This window comes from Prionailurus bengalensis, chromosome B2 (assembly GCF_016509475.1).
Source record: "Prionailurus bengalensis isolate Pbe53 chromosome B2, Fcat_Pben_1.1_paternal_pri, whole genome shotgun sequence".
Classification (NCBI taxonomy): domain Eukaryota; kingdom Metazoa; phylum Chordata; class Mammalia; order Carnivora; family Felidae; genus Prionailurus; species Prionailurus bengalensis.
In genome coordinates this window covers 23,478,911-23,496,630 of record NC_057349.1, presented here as the reverse complement: position 1 = coordinate 23,496,630, position 17,720 = coordinate 23,478,911, and the positions used below count along the sequence as shown (strand labels likewise).

The window sequence follows — 17,720 nt, the reverse complement described above, 5'->3', positions numbered from 1 at the left end:
AGCAAGACAAGAATGTCAACTCTTATCAATTTTATTCAATATAGTACTGGAAGTCCTAGGCACAGCAATCAGACAAGAAAAGGAGTAAAAGGCATCCAAACTGGTAAGTAAGAAGTAAAACTTTCACTATTTGCCGATGACATGATACTATATATAGGAAACCCCCAATGACTCCAACAAAAACTACTAGAACTGATAAAGGTTGCAGGACGCAAAATGAATATACAGAAATCCATTGCATTTATGTACACTAATAATGAGGCAGCAGAAAGATAAATTAATCCCATTTATAATCACACCAAAGAAAATAAAATACATAGGAATAAACTTCACCAAGGAGGTGAAAGACCTATACTCTGAAAACTATAAACCACAGATGAAAGAAATCAAAGATGAAACAAACGGGAAGATATTCCATACTCAAGGACTGGAAGAACAATATTGTTAAAATGTTCATACTACCGAAAGTAATCTACAGATTTAATGCAATCCCTATCAAAATAGTAACAGCAGTTTTCACAGAACTAGAACAGTTCTAAAATTTGTAATGAACCACAAAAGTCCCCGAATAGCCAAAGTAATCTGGAAAACGAAAGGCAAAGCTGGAAGTATCACAATTCCAGATTTCAAATTATATTACAAAGCTGTTGTAATCAAAACAGTATTGTACTGGCACAAAAAGAGACATACAGATCAATGAAATGGAACAGAAAGCCCAGAAATAAACCCATGATTATATGATCAATTAATCTTGCAAGAATATGTAATAGGAAAAAGAGAGTCTCTTCAAAACAAAAGGTGACGGGAAAACTGGCCAACTACAAGAAAAGTATGAAACTGGACCACTTTTTTATCCACACACAAAAATAAACTGAAAATGGATTAAGGATCTAAATGTGAGACCTGAAACCATAAAAATCCTAGAAAAGAACACAGGCAGCAATTTCTCTGACATTGGCCATAGCAACATCTTTCTAGATATGTCTCCTGAGCGAAGGGAAACAAAAACAAAAATAAATTATTGGAGCTATTTCAAAACAAAAAGCTTCTGCACAACAGAGGAAACAATCGATGAAACCAGAAGACAACTTACTGAATGGGAGAAGACATTTGCAAATGACCTATCTGGTAAAGGTTTAGTATCCAAAATATATAAATTCTTTATATGACTCAGCAACCAAGTAACAAATAATCCAATTAAAAATGGGCAGAAGGCATGAACAGACATTTCTCCAAAGAAGACATACAGATGGCCAACAGATACATGAAAAGATGCTCAACATCACTCATTAGGGCAATGCAAATCAAAACTACAATGAAGTATTCACCTCACACCTGTCAGAATGGCTAAAATCAACAATGCAAAAAACACAAATGAATGGTGAGGATGTTGAGAAAAGGAACCCTCATGCACTGCTGTTAGGAATATAAACTGGTGCAGCCTCTGTAGAAAACAGTATGGGGGGGTTCTTCAAAAAATTAAAAATAGAACTACCCTATGATCTAGTGAGTGCACTAGTGGGTATTTACCCAAAGAATACGAAAACGCTACTTTGAAAGGATATATGCAGCATTATTTACAATGGTCAAATTATGCAAGCAGCTCAAGTGTCCATCAATAGATGAATGGATAAAGAAGATGTGGCATATTTATGCAATGGAATATTATTCAGCCATAAAAGAATGAAATCTTGCCATTTCCAACAACATGGATGGATCTAGAGTATAATGCCAAGTGTAAATTAGTCAGAAAAAGACAAGTACCATATGATTTCACTCATGTGGAATTTAAGGAACAGAACAAAGGAAAAAAAAAGAAGACAAAAAACCCCACAAACTCCTAACTATAGAGAACAAACTGAAAGTTACCAGAGGGGATGTAGGTGGGGGGAGGGTGAAATAGGCAATGGGATTAAGAGCACACTTTTCATGATGAGCACTGAATACTGAATGGTACAACCAGCATTAGGGGCCTCCTGACATGATGCAAAGGGAGAATATCATGGTACTAAAGGAGTGTTCCTGCCAAAGTGATTATTCTGAGTGTAATAATGGAGAAAGAATCTCACACATTCATATTAGGGAACATTCTAGACTATGTCAATGTCATGAAATTTGCCAAAAAAAGAAAGAGGAACTCTTCTCTGTTAAAGGAGCTTTAAGAAACATGAATACAAAATGCAATGCTTGATCCTCAAATGGATTCCAGATTAGGACAAAAAAGTTAAAAAAGGTATTATAGAACAATTGGAAAAATTCGAAAATGGGCTATATATTTGAAGTATGGATTGATGTTCAATTTTGAGGTGTGAAAACAGTACTGTGATAATGCAGAAGAATGCCCTTGTTCTAAGAAGATATATATTGAAGTATATACAGGTAGTATTATGCCTGCAACCTATTTTCAAACAGTTCAATGAAGAAAAAAAAAAGAAAGGCAAATAGGAGATAAAGCAAATGTGGCAAAAAAAATTGCCAACATTGGTGGAATTCAGTAAAGGGGAAAATATTCATTCTTTTACATAAACTGTTTAAGTCCAAGTAAAATAGTAATTTTTTTTTTAAGAAGAAAACTAATATAGAGAACAATATGCTACTTTTCATTCCAAAGAAACATGCCTGAGATGCTAGTTTTAGTAGTCAGCCCATAACTATCCTGGGTTCCTACCATAGGCACTGGGGCAATGCATATGGAGTAGAGCACACATTGGGAAGGGTCAATCATAAGCCTCTTCCAAGTTAAATCTGCAAACCTATATACATGTTATCAGTAAATATCACAGGCATTATAAAATGAAGGTGAGGGACACCTGGGTGGCTCAGTTGGTTAAGCATCAGACTTCAACTCAGGTCATGATCTCATGGTTCGTGAGTATGAGCCCCGTGTCAGGCTCTGTGCTGACAGCTCAGAGCCTGGACACTGCTTCATGAAGATTCTGTGTCTCCCTCTCTCTCTGCCCCTCCCCAGCTTGCACTTGGTCTCTCTCTCCTTCAAAAATAAATGAACATTAAAAAAAAAATAAAATGAAGATGAGAATTTTAACTTAGAACAAAATACTGATGCTCACCCCCCATTAATAAGCTAAGAAATAACTTCCAGTCAAAATGCAGAGCTAATGAAAGCCTGAGATTTATAAAAGGCAATGAATGAGTCTATAACCCACTTCTTCAGAGACATAGTCCATTTCCTTGCTGAGTAGTATACTCCCCATAGGACCTTGTGAATGACTTTTAGTGTGTGTCACTTCTGAATGAAGATGATGAGGGGTGGGGGGTGTGGTGGTGGGGTTTGGGTGGAGAGAACTGCTGTGACCAAGGAAGGAGGGATCCAAGAGCAGTGTCTGGCCCTGTCATACAATGACATCCCCACCAGGTGAGTAGGATTAGAAAAGTACAGACTAAGCACACTTTGTCCTTACCTCCCTGAATGTATCCTAGATGTTCTGAAAAAATACTCCTCCTCACACTCTCCCAAATATGACATGTAGGGAGGATCTATTAGAAAAAAAGTTAAGGCAAACGTTAAAAAAAAAGTTCTGAGGTCCTAATAATTATTATACTGTTGGGACGATTAGACCTCTGCGCTTCACAGTTTCCTCTTGTTAGAGAAAAGCACACTGCTTGTGAGGGGCTTGTCCTGGCTTGAGTGGGAATGTGCTTCTGTGGAAAGGACACTGCTCCTCTGTTCTGTGATCACATCAACTCTTCTCAATTGGTGTGGAGTTAAAAGACATCAAACCCACAACAAGCTATACTTACAATAAGCTATACTCATAATGTATCCAAAGTGCGTTTGGGCATAAAAGCTTAATCCCCATTTGTAGTTTGGTAGATATAATAATAAAAAGCATAGAGTCCTATAGGCAAAAATCTAACATGTAAGATCCTTGATCAAGAAAATGAAAGGGCTGATATTATAGAAGAACCTGGAGTGACAGTACACCTTCTCCTGTTGAGCAATAAGCTCTATTTCAGCATCTCCATATACTACGTGTGATTATTTCCCCATAAAAATACATTTAAAGAATGTCTTGATAGCTTTATTAAAAGCAGTATTTGTGAAGACTATGAAGTTGTAGGTCATTAGCTGCTCCAACTGAAGAAACATGTGATGGAAGGGCAGGGCTCTTGGACTCTTTCTAAAGCAGGTAATTTTTACAGAGAGAGTAGAGAAAAATGGTCAGAAAGAGATAAGATAATGTTAGTGGACAGATTCTGTATGTAGCACCTCCGTTCTTCCCATTTTGGTCTTTGAAAAAGAGGCAGCAGGGAATCTTAGAGAAGAGAAACTGTGGAGGGGGAAATAGAGTTTCCCAGCTAGTCAGATGTGCTAAAAATGGCAAATTGAAGTTGTTCTCTAATTATCTAACAATCTAACTAACAAGAGACCTCTGTGTATGGCTGACACAGACAAAAGCAGACAAGGAAAGAAGACCGGAGACCTGACAACCTCCCTAGGCTGAAACTGGGATTCAACTGGTAAAGGCCCTTAGAAAGTCAGATGATAGGATTATAGGTCCCTTAAAAGGAGCCTACTAATCAAAGTCTGCATATATAGTTTGGTTGACAAAAGTAAGGAAACTAGGAAAATGGACACACAGCATTGAGGTACCTGCAAATTATATCTAAACAAAAACAATAACTGAAATTAATGGCTTAGGTTTGATTTCAGGGGCTTTAACAGAAATATGATCTAAAGTTTAAAAGTATGTTAGGCAGGGCATGAAAACCAACAGAATGTGTCTATGTCTATGTGTATGTCTATGTGTATATAGTACATGTATATCCATAGGGGGGAAGGAGGGAGGTGGGGGAGGAGGGAGAGAGAAAAAGAAAGAGAGAGACAGAGACAGAGAGAGATAGATGGATTTATTTTAAGGAACTGGCTCACCTGATTGTGGAGGCTTAGCAAGTAGGGGGCAGTCCACCAGACTGGAGACTCACAGAGAAGAGTTGCAATTGGAGTCCAAAGGCCATCTGCTAGCAGAACTCCTTCTTGCTCAGGGTACGGTGTGGGAAGGTATCAGCTTTTTGTTCTACTCAGACGTTTGAGTGACTGGATGAGGGCCACTCATATCATAGACAGTAATCTGCTTTACTCAAAGTCCACCCACTTAAATGTTAATCTTATCCAAAAAATATCTTTACAGAAATGCCTAGAATAATGTTTGACCAAATATCTGGGCACCTTGGCCCAGCCAAATTAACCATCACAAAACCCTATCTTCAGGGCCTGAAAAGTAGTAGTTCTGTCACTTAGGGGTAATAAATCAGATCCAAAGGAATGCTTCTAAGGAAGGAAACAACAAACAAACTAGTTACAAGGGCTAAGATAATAAATCTAAAGTTATGAAATAAGATAAAAACTGTCAGTAAAGTAGGAATAGAGGGGAACTTCCTCAACTTGATACAGAATATCTACAAGAAATCCAGCGCTAACATCATACTTAACAGTGAAAAACTAGAAGCTTTCCCAGTGAGATCAGGAACAAGGCAAGGATGTCCCCCTCACCACTCTTTTCACCATCATACTGGAAGTCATAGTTAATGGTATAAGACAAGAAAAAGAAATAAAATATAAACAGATCAAGAAGAAGTTGTGAAGTAAGCACTAAATGTGGTTTTCACTCATACCCTTGATCTTTACCAAAAACCAATGAACACAAAAAAAACCTAAGATATGAGATATCTGTAATTTAGTAGGATCACTGATTCTATGTAATAATGGAATAACTAACATTCATAAAGTAATCTTATATTCACAAAGTGTTTTCACATTTATCATCTCATTTGATGATAAACTTTGTATGGTAGATAGGGCTGGTAAGTTCATGATTAGTGGTGCCAGAGTTCAAATTCAAATCCCTTAACTCCAAATCTTGTGCTTTTTACACTATTCTATGTGAATTTCTAGAGTATGTTCTTCTCTCCCAACAAATAATTAGGTATTAAAATACGAACATGGGGCACCTAAGTGGTTTAGTTGGTTAAGTGTCAGACTCCTAATCTCGGCTCAGGTCATGATTTCATGGTTCGTGGGATTGAGCCCCACATAGGGCTCTGTGCTGACAACAGGAAGTCTGTTTGGGATTTTCTCTCTCTCTCTCTCTCTCTCTCTGCCCCTCCCCTGTGTGCACATGTTTTCTCTCAAGATAAGTAAAAAAAAAAGTGAAAAAAAGTATGAGTGCAATTCTTTACTAATGTGAAGTTCTGACTTTTATCTTTTCTACCTTCCAAGCCTATACCTCATAAGTAAACCTACAGAATCCAGAAAATCATAGAATGCTCTAGAACTGTGCTGTCCAATATGGTAGCCACTTGCTACAAGCAGCAATTTAAATTGAAATTTAAATGAATTAAAAGTGAAACTTCACTTAGTCACAATAGCCACATTTCAAGTGCTGAATCAACAGCCACGTGTGGGTAGTGGCTACTGTGTTAGGCAGAACAGACATACAACATTTTTATCAGCAGAGAAAGTTCACAAGAAGACTCAGGCTAAATCATCCAGTCATCCATTTCAGAGTAGAAAGTACCAAGATCTAGAAGTTATATAACCTATTCAAGATCACACAGCTCAGTAGTGGAAAATATAGGTCTCTCAACTCCAATTCACTGTTTTTCATGCTATACAATTTTACTAGATGCAAGCCAACAGATCTACATAAATCTTTATCAACCCATAGTTGGCAGAAAACTAGTTTCTACGTATTTAGAACATACTTCCCAACTTTCCTTTTCAAGCTTCTAAACTCTCTCTGTTCCCTTTCCCCTAAGAACCTTATCCATGAATGGAAGGAACACAGACAGAAATTCACTGTTCATTAATTCAATACATATTTAACTATTTACTTTGTGCTGAAATTAGCCAGAGTTGTTTTCTGTTGACTACAACTACGGATCCCGATTGCTGATACACGGGGATGAGGAAGGAGAAAACACAGAGACTATCTCCCAAACTGACATTTGCCTTTAAATAACAGTCAACTTCAAGCTACCAATTTGGGGATTAGGAAATAAATGTTACCTCCTCGTGTACACTGAAAGCTCCTTGAAGACCTTTTCACTGCACATTCCTAATAAATCTTGTGGAAGAATACATATTTGATAGGGTTTTGCCTTTTGGGTAAGAGCAGAAGATGGCAGCAGTAAAAAATAGCCACAGTCCTTGTTCTAGCAACACGGGAGACTGGACAGTATTCATCTTGACCCATGCCAACAGGTACTCCCCTGGTATACTGCTAATAATGAGCATCAGCTTTATAGTCCTTAATTTTAAAATTTCTCTTCTCTGGAAAAATGATGAGGTGCCAAGAGTTCTGGGAATAACCTCTAAAATGCTCTGTTTCCTCATCTGCAAAGTGGGTGTAAGACCTATCTCATGGATAGGTCCTATCCTAATCCTCAAAGGAGGATTAAAAGCAATGAAACCATTAACTCCTATAAAAGCATCAAGTATTATCATGATTGTTTTTTTTTAAACTCTTCAGTAGAGGTAAAAGTATGTCTTAATTTTCCATTCATGTAGAAAGCTACTATCTTTATAGTTGAAAATTATCCATAAATGACCACATCAGAAATAAGGAAAATATATGTTTACCCATGCAACTTTAATGTGTGTTTACATTGTATTTATATTTACTTGGAAGTTATCTACATGTGCTCCTGTGCTATGAAATTATGCACATTATAAAATATATACAAGAATATACATTTAAAAAATGATAAAAATTATGAGAAGTCCTATATTTTCTTCCTGTACCTCACAGGATTGTCCTGCATAATCCCCCCACCTCACCTTGACGATCCAGAGGATGACAGTTTTAAAGTAAAGCAATGTCTGAATTGATGTTTTAATCACTGGTTGCATTAAATTAACCTTACTTTGCAGAGAGATGTTAATAAAATACAACAGTGGCAAGCGCCTCTCAAAATGACCTCAGGCAGCCTGTGCCTGGATATCTTCAGGGGTAACAGTGAAAGGGCTGGTGTCACAATGCCAGAAATGGTTCATTCCAGTGCTGAATGGCTGCTTTACTGATTCACATAGTAATTCCCTTTCTCCCTAATACAGATTGTAAGCAGTAGGAGGACAGGGGCAGGGACTAAATCTGTCTTATCTATTGCTGTGTCCCAGTGTCTAGAACAGTGTCTAGTACATAAAGATTTGCAGAATTAATGTATAAATGGTGAGGGTTTTTTTAGAGAACTCTTCCTCCCATCTAGTTCTGGCTTTATAATGTAAAAACACTAACAGTGGCACATACCACACTTACTATGAGCCAAGCACCATCAAAAGCACTTTCCACATATTAACTTACCGAGTCCTCATGACAACCTTAAAAAGTAAGTACTGGGGGCGCCTGGGTGGCGCAGTCGGTTAGGCGTCCGACTTCAGCCAGGTCACGATCTCACGGTCCGTGAGTTCGAGCCCCGCGTCGGGCTCTGGGCTGATGGCTCAGAGCCTGGAGCCTGTTTCCGATTCTGTGTCTCCCTCTCTCTCTGCCCCTCCCCCGTTCATGCTCTGTCTCTCTCTGTCCCAAAAATAAATCAACGTTGAAAAAAAAAAAAATTAAAAAAAAAAAAAAAGTAAGTACTGTCAAAAGTCCTATCTTAGCTGAGGAAAGTGGGACACAAGTGGTCAACTGACTTGTCCAAGGACAGGGGTTGGGTGAGTGGCTGAGCTGGGATTTGCTGGGGCCCATGTGACTCCTGGGTCCACATCTGTAACTGCCCCACAACATCGCCTCTCACCAGGTCAGAGGGCTGGCCCCACTTCTGCTGTCTGCGTGCACGGAAGACAGTGTCTCATCTCCTTGGGAAGGATCTTGAGGCACAGCAGGACAGAGCACCTGAGCTTTTCACTCATTTTTTTCTGAGCCAAACATTCTAGTGTCTTCAATTGCCTAAGAGATGATGTGGATTCAGTTCTTTGACAACCTGTGGGTCTCCCTCTCCTTTGGGTTTGGTCAAGTTTGTCCCTGAAAGGTAAAAAGTCCACCTGTGGACCCTGAGAGCCCTGGGTTTGAGTCCTGGCCTTGCAAAGTCACTATTTGACTCTCAGCAAATAACCTTAGCTCACGAAGCCTCAGTTTCTGCTACTGAAAAATGAGTTGATAAAGAGTTTCTTCTTTGCATGAGTGCTAACTGTCCTTATGTTCAAATTCCTCTCCCAGGAAGAGGATTGGCACAGCACATCACTTGCAGGGGAGACGCATTAACATTCATTTGGACAATAATGCTGAACTTTATGGGAATGTATTGTACTGGCTTGGGAAACAGCTTTCTTCTCTTTTCACTGGAATGATTTGGCCCTTTAACTTAATTTTATATGGTGACACTGACTCAATTCTGTCTCCTGCTACACAGTTCTTCCTTTCTCATAGGAAAAAAATCCTCATAAAGACAATTTATAATACATCAAAATATTGACAGAAACTTTAAATCTTAATGTCTGAAGATATCTGTGGGCATGATTTATTGCAGAAGTTCCACTGTTATAACTTGGCAATTAGGAAATATTGATAAATGCAAACACATTATTGATGCCAATTAAAAAAAGCACAAGATTGATGAGCTTCCCAAAGTGCTCTGACACAGCAGTTAGAGAGTAATGCCCATCAATACATATCCAACCACTATAAATGCCAAGGGAAATTAGGCTGCAAGGAAATAAGGGGTGCTTTCACATTAAAGGTGGGATTTTTCAAACAGATGAGCATCTAGTCAACAGGAATACCTAACAGAACCTCAAGTAAAGTCCTACAGAAAAAAACCACAATGTTTATTTGTGATTCATGATAAGCTAGGTAAGGAAAGTATTCAAAGAATGTGACACGTTGATTTAACAAGTGCCTGAGTTGGTTAGACCAGATTATATAAATGGTTAGCATACACCAAGCCAGAAGCTAAAGAAAAAGGTAGCTTTTAGGGTAGTATCTCAGAACATACTCTAATATTCCAGGTACCCTATTTTAGAGGACCTGAAGAGAGTCTCAGATTTATTTTAAATGAATGACATGAGCACTCATGGGCTCCATTCTCTGTGTACAGAGAAGAGGAAGGATTTGAGCCTGGGTTACCAAGATAATGGAAGTACTGGGAATTTGCAAAGGAAAATTAGTTTAAGGGGAAGGTAAGATAAGTCATTAAGTTTTGGTCATGACAGTTTCAACTCCTGATAAAACACTCAAGTGCAAATATCTACTATACTGAAGCCACCAATTTGCATGAAAGAGAAGTTTCAAGGAATAAACTATTAGATACATAAAGAATAAGGATATAAAAAAGATTGACTGACTTAGCAGTACGGAGGTCTATGCTTTTGAGACAGCAACTGAATTTCTGTGAGGAAGATGGTAGAGTTAAAAAAACATCAACCAACACCTACTGTGTGGAAGAACTCTCAGGGACTATGAAAGACAAAGCACATTACCCTGGTCCATCTGGGAAATTCATTCTCTTCAAACCAAACTCAGGGAGGGCCACATGGGATGGTGAAAGACAGGATTCTCATCCAGAGCTTTAGATCATCTGAATCAACCCCTGGCTACCCAATGCACACTGCCAACCCATACCCAACTCTTATACAAACTGTGAAACCAATGGGGGCTTAAACTGGTTCTCACAGAGAAGCAGGGTTTAGATATACAGAAAGACTGGCCCAAGGTTCGTGTGGACAAAATAAATATATAAAAATTAAACACAATCTTAACCTTCCCTTGAATGTTCCACAAGCAACTGTGTTAATATTAGTTTTTCAACCTCAATCTGAGTGTTTTATGTACAAAAGGTATACACTTCTTACCCACTGGGATGGCTGTAAGCAAAGGACAGATAATCACAAGTGTTTGCAAGAATGTGGCAAAATTAACTCTTATACACTGCTGATGGTAATGTGCAATGGAGCACTTACTTTGGAAAACAGGCTGGAATTCCTCAGAAAATTAAACACAGAGTTACCACATGACCCAGCAATTCCACTTCTAGGTATATACCCAAGAGAAATGAAAATGTATGTCTACACCAAACTTTGCACACAAGTGCTCATACAGCATCACTGACAATAGCAAAAAAGTGGAAATGGCCCAAATGTTCATCAATTGATGAATGGATAGATAAAATGTGGTACAATCATACAATGCTATTAAAAAGAATACATACTATGAATGGATGAAATGTGAAAACATGATGTTAAATGAAAGAAGCCAGTCACAAAAACAAATTCCACTTATGTAAATGTCTAGAATAGGTAACTCCATAGAGATATAAAGCAGATTAGTGGTTTCCAAGTGCTGGGGGAGAGTGGGTTGGGGAGAAATGGGGTCACTGATGATGTGTATGGCATTTCTTTAAGGGGTGATGATAACGTTCTGAAAATGATTGTGGTGATCGTCACACAACTCAATATACCAAAAACCACTGGATCGTATAGTTTAAATGGTTGAATTTTATGGTATGTGAATTATGTGTCAATAAAGGCATAGCTGAATATTCTAGCGAGCTAAGGAACATGCGATCTAATGAAATCAACATAGTACTGGGCTCAGTAGAGAAGGACAGATTGAACTGCCAGATTTCATCAGAGAGTTCCATCAATGGGCTGAATCTTGATTGGTTCTGGAGTTGAGAAAAATCAGGACAAGAAATTTCCAGACAACTTCCTAAGAAAAATTCAGTGCACTGGAGGGTCAACCCACCCCAATATAAGCCCTGATATCCAGTTCCTTTGAGTGCTAGAACATTTGGCCCAGTGCATTAGCATTTGTCACCGGGCTGGTTCCCAAAAGCTACTGCCCTGTTATGCTTCCACTGGTCTCCTTGCTGTCCCCATGGTGATCTATCTGAGAGTAGATGCTGAGGACAAGTAGCACAGCTGAGGGCTTGCAGACAGCTTCAAAACAGACCAAAGCAGGAAGCACACTCCTATCAATGATCTTGAAAGGCTGAACAAATTTTACAAGTATCTTTCTTGGCACATAGCTCTATTAATCTTCTTTTCTTCCCATATATTCCTCCTTGAAAGGAGAGAAGATGCATGATTTCCTGAATAATTTCACTTGCACTTGGAACCTGACTTGGGAATGCACCTGCTGTGAAGGTCCAAGACTCTGCAGATATTCTTATTGCCAAGGTTTATGGGACAAGCAGAAATGCAGGATGGATGAGCTACAATTTACAAGAGTAGTAAACCCACTGTTGCACTAAAAATACCCCCCCAAAGAACAATAAATAACTTCTCCCTGAGATGAGGGCTGTGTTCCTGAGAAGATGTCTCTGCCATTCTTTTGACATCAAGCCTTGGTATTCTACTTGGTTGTTAAGAATATTGTCTTGTGTGGTGCCTGGTGGCTCAGTCGGTTAAGTGTCAGACTTCGGCTTAGCTCACGATCTCAGTTTGTGAATCTGAGCCCTGCATTGGACTGTCTGCTTTCAGCATGGAGCCCACTTCAGATCCTCTGTCTCCCCACTACTCTCTCTCTGCCCCTCCCCTTTTTCTCTTTCTCTCTCAAAAATAAGCATTCAAAGAAAAAAAAAAAAGAATATTGTCTGGCAATAGCAGCCCAAAGAGCTTCATCAGGATATGCACTCTTTCTTAATGGGAACACATGAGATTTTCAGTTGTAATAAGAGAGAGTTTCATTGTTTAATATATATGAGAGCTTGAAGTCTGAATCTCCATGAAAGTACAAGAGAATAAAAATTATCCCTGGGCCAAAGGTTAATTTAGAGATATCCAGAGATCAGTAATACAAATATCAAAGACTCTGACTTCTGGAGAACATGCACTCTGTGCAGGGTGACAGGTTGGAGGCAGCCGTTCAGGGTTATATAAACTGGTTCTCAACCTTTGTTGCATACTGAAATCACCTGGGGAGTTTTAACACTGCTGATGCCTGAGTCCCACCCCCAGAGTCTCTAATTCCGCTGGCTTGGAGGGGCCTGGTCATAGAGATTTGTAGAGGCACTCAGGTGGTTCCACAGTACAATCAAGGCTGCCCCATTAGCAGAAGGTGCAAAGTCCTGCCTTTGAAGATCCTACTAGAGGCCAGGCAGGCTTTGGTTGCCCTAGTAATACAGTTTAAAATATAAAGCGGAGTTGAACTAAATTCCATGTATACTACAACATATAAGCACAAAACGTGTTAAAATTAAGATTAAAACTTTTCTTTTTCTTGGAGAAATGTATCATGGTTGTTTTGAGGTTATAGTTTTTCTCTCCAAACATTAAAAAGTGCTTAGATAGTAAAAAGCTTCACTTGTGTATGGTTTAAAGTATTTGAGGTGTGCGAGTAACATGTATATTTGATATAGAATGTGCTAGTCTTCATTTACTTTCCTTTTACTACCAGCAAACCTTGGTACAGTAAGCCTAAAAGGTTCCTCCTATGTGCAAAAGTGCATGCACAGGCACATACCCTCCTCCCCTCCTTGACTGGCCAAAAAGTTTCATCCTTGGCCTTGATACCAAAGCCTCAAACGGCCATCAACCAGAGGCCGGGGTTGTGGAGCAGGAAGTTTGATTTGCTCATGCCACAAACTATCCCTTTTCTTTGAGTAAGTCATTTCACTGGCCAGACTTAATTCCCTTTTCAGCCTTCCGCTCAGCTCTGGGTCAGGCCTCTGGCTTACCCCTGAGATCATGTTTGCTACCTCCAGAGGGAACAATCTGTCTTTCAGATCCCGCCATCAGTAAATCTTGAAGAGCTCTGAGGGCTTGGGATCGCTGCACCTTATTCTCTCTCGAGAATCAGGACCTGAGGACAAGGGATTCAGGAGTCACAGTCCTGTGGGCACCTTTCCTGGAGACCCACTCCCTGATGTTGAGCACCCACTGGCTTTTAGTTGAAAGGGGTTTCCAAGGCTACAGAGTATATCGAAATCAAATTTTTATAGAATTCATTTATTAAAATACAATGGAAGATCCTACTGTCAGGCACATGGGATGGCGATAAGAGACCTCTGCTCAAACCCTGCCTTCAACCACTACCGGCTAATGAACCTCCCTCTCCGTAACCCCTCTCCCTGTGCCTTGGTTTCCTCACCTGTAAAATAAGGACAGGCTGCAGAGTAGTTGTAAACGAAACGATCCGTGCCTGCAGCATGTAGCATGCAGTAGGAGATAATGAAATGTTAACCCCTGCAGTCTCCACAGTCAGCGAGTAACTATAACCAGAATTAGTTTTTATAAGTGTTCCATCAACCTCTAATTACACTTTCTTGGTACTCTGAATTTTCATAATGGATTTGTCTAAACAAAGAATCCTGGCAAGAACATGACTGCTTTTGACCTTCCTACATTTTTGGGCATGTCTGAATTCACATAAGAAGAGTTCTCCCAAAGGCTAAAGGTGCATAAGTCATAATGTATTTGTCTATAATATCTGTGTTCCAGAAAGCTCTGGAGAACTGACCAGAGAGGCAAGGGGAGCCCAGCTCACGATGTAGTACTTGGTTCTTATATTTGATTCCCCACCTAGCAGACAGGCTGATTTCCTCACATATAAAACAGAAGGGATTACGAACCTTATGTCAGCCCAAGAGGCTACCAAAGGAAGATGTAGGAGTGTGCAGACCAACTCAGCACAGTCTTTTTCACTCAGATGTTTGGACAAGAATGAATTGCTGTGAAAGGCCTCTCCAAAGAAGCTTTGGTTCCCACCCCCACTCTCTTTATTTCTCCCCAATTCTCCCAAGAAAATATGAATAGACTGTCATAAGGCTGTATGTATGTCAGGACCACTATCTGCCTCAAAGAGAGCGCTATTATAATCGGTAATGGTTCTAATTATTGCTCCATGTTATGGATTAAAATTTTGTTAGCTCAGTAAGGCTTTTTGCTTTGCTGATAAAGGTTATTCCATAAATAGAGTGAATGACACTGAGCCACTACTAAGATATTCAAGCATATATAATTCAGTCCTTTAGAATTAAAGCATATAACTCATTCAGCGATATTTTCTAAGCACTATCAGTGTGTAAGGCACTGTGGTTAAGTGTGGGGATAGATACCTCTGCTCTTAAGGAGACAAGGATAAAAACCCCTATTAAACCAGTAAGACTCTCATGACTTGTCTATCTCTACGAAGGCATGTGTTCGAACATGTACGCATGAAGTCTGTCAATCAACTGTCATCAGAAGACAAGTTCCTCAAATACTGATCTCTGCCCCTACTTTGGTAACTCATTCCAGCAGACACTTAATACTGCTTATGGATAAATACAGATGGTCTGAGATGAATATTGCAGCAACGTAAGGAAAACTTCACCCACCTGTTAAGACATACCTTGTCGATCAGGCACTGTTTTATGTGTATGAGCGTGGATGAGAAGACCATTGTGAAGCCAAATCTTTCTATCTGTATTGTCTGCTCTGCTTGCCAGGCCCAGTAAGGGCTCCTGGTTCTGTCTTCCCATATTCTGAATTTGAGGATACCTTTATTTATTCAAATGAAGGCACCCCCATTTTTCACTTCTAAAAACCAACTGGCCCTTCCCTGCCACTTTTATTTTCCTATAGCCTTTCTTTCATTTCATTGCCCAGCAGTCTGCAATGTGATGGAAACATTTAAAATAAGAAAGTAAGATTATGTGGACTGAATTTCCCTTTTGCCCTCCCAGTTCCATTTGGTGGATATGCTTTTATCAGCATGTGATAAATATTTCATATAGAAACTGTCACTTGGAATTTAATCTTCGCAGTTTCACTGAAACCACTGAAAAGCATTTGGGAAAATCAGACCTACATTACAACAAGTACCATATGCCAAGAGCCTGCAGATTAGCAAAGCCTCAGGAGTCAGCATGGAGGAGACCAGAGAACAGAACTGCCTGGAAGAGGGGCCAGTGCCTGCTCCCTCGCTGCACATGTAGAGATCTGAAACCAAACTGTACCACATCTCCATCATTTCAGCACTTGAGATTTTAAAAGATGTATGGAAAAAAAAAAAACAAAAAACAAGCCAGAGCGTGGATGCAGCTACATTCATTGAACATTGACCATGGGTTGGGCACCATGCTGCATGCTTCACACACACATTTCTTTGTCTTCTCGCATCCCAACAAGGAGGTAACCAGAGAAATGAGTGCCACAGGAAGTCATTTCCCTAAGTTCATAAAGCTAGGGAGCGACAACCAGGATCTGAAACCACTCCTGACTCCCTGGTCCCGTGCCCTCATGTCTCTTTGTGGAGTAAGGAAATGTGAACACACAGTTTAACAGCCTTGTTTCGTACAGTTGGAATTCACCTTATCGGACCAGCTTTTGTTTTCAGCTTAGTCTTGCAGAGCTAATAAATGCGCTAATTTCCAGAAGGAGTTCCTGGCTTCCTTTCTGGTAAAGGAGGTGGCCATGTCCTCAGCCAGAGCAGGATCTTTGAGGGCCCGAGTGCTGGTTACTGAAAGGGAACTCGAGCGGCCTTGCTGATTTTCAGAGGGTGTTGGCACGTGTCATCTCCCTTTGTATTCAGAAATGTGCTAACAATTATCAGAAGACTTCCAGTCAGAGGGGCCAAGGCTGCTTGGGCCAGGAGTAAGAGGCACAGCCTGGGCTAGCACTGGTCCTCCTGAGTTTCAGGCTAAAATCATCCTCTGTGTCTTCCTATCAAGCTATCTTGACACTATGAAGCATTAATGGAGTGCTTACTGTATCTATAAGGCCCTGGGAGTATCACAGTGAACAAGAAAACAACCTCGTCTCTTGGGGCGCCTAGGTGGCTCAGTCGGTTGAGCGACCGATTTCGGCTCAGGTAATGATCTGTCGGTTCATGAGTTCAAGCCCCGTGTCAGGCCCTGTGCTGATAGCTCGGAGCCTGGAGCGTGCTTCGGATTCTGTGCCCCCCTCTCTCTCTACCCACCCCTACTTGTGCCCTGTCTCTGTCTTTCAAAAATGAGTAAACATAAAAAAAATAAAATAAAAAAAGAAAACAACCCCGTCTCCCTGGAAGGTCAGAGGCTAAGGGCAGACAAGACTCACTAACATGCCATTGCAATGCCATGTCAATGCTGTGGAGTCACACTTCAGTGCTCTGGTGGCTCAGAGGACAAGATTTGGGCAGGCAAGAAAGGAGGAGGAAGGGTATTCAAGGCCTTCCCGTGGGGAGCTGGTGAACGCAGAAAGGTGTTCACTGGGTGTGTGCTTTGTGCCTGTGCAGTGCTGGTCCAACAGCGCCCCACCCCCGCAAGGATCCTGCAATTTGGCTTCAGAGAGACTGAGCTGCACAGGCAGGATATAAAGTAGGACTGTCCACGGGACAGGCTCTGGAGGCACAGAAACAGGCAGGAGCAAGCAGTTTTCCTAACAGATCCAGAAACTGCCCAGAATATAGGAGAGTGGTCAGTGTCTTGTAGGGAAACATGGACTCAGTTTTAAAACACATTTCCAGTAAGAAGAATACTTCAGTGTTATAAAAACACGGATAGCTATGCAGACAACTGCACACCTTAAACAGCAGCTGAGAGCGGAAAAACAAAGCAAAACACTGAGCTTGGCAATGCTCAGAACCTAGTTCAAAGCAAGGGGAACATTCCCTTTTGCCTTTTCTCCGGGTGTCCCCTTTCCCATCCCACTCTGGCTTGGAGGACCGTTGGGTCCCAGTGAAGAAAACCTCATTAGTACGTGAGGTACGTACAGTCTGTGAATGTACAGAACAGCGGGCTCTGTGCACAGTTCACAGGCCTCCTGACGTCACCATGACCCAGGTAACGTTCCTGCCATCACT

The 17,720-nt window shown here is 40.4% G+C and overlaps 1 protein-coding gene across 4 annotated transcripts in view; it reads right to left on the bottom strand.

Moving 5' to 3' along the window:
- Positions 1-17,720, bottom strand: part of LYRM4 (LYR motif containing 4) — a 172,385-nt gene that overhangs the window by 93,616 nt on the left and 61,049 nt on the right. The window lies entirely within an intron of this gene.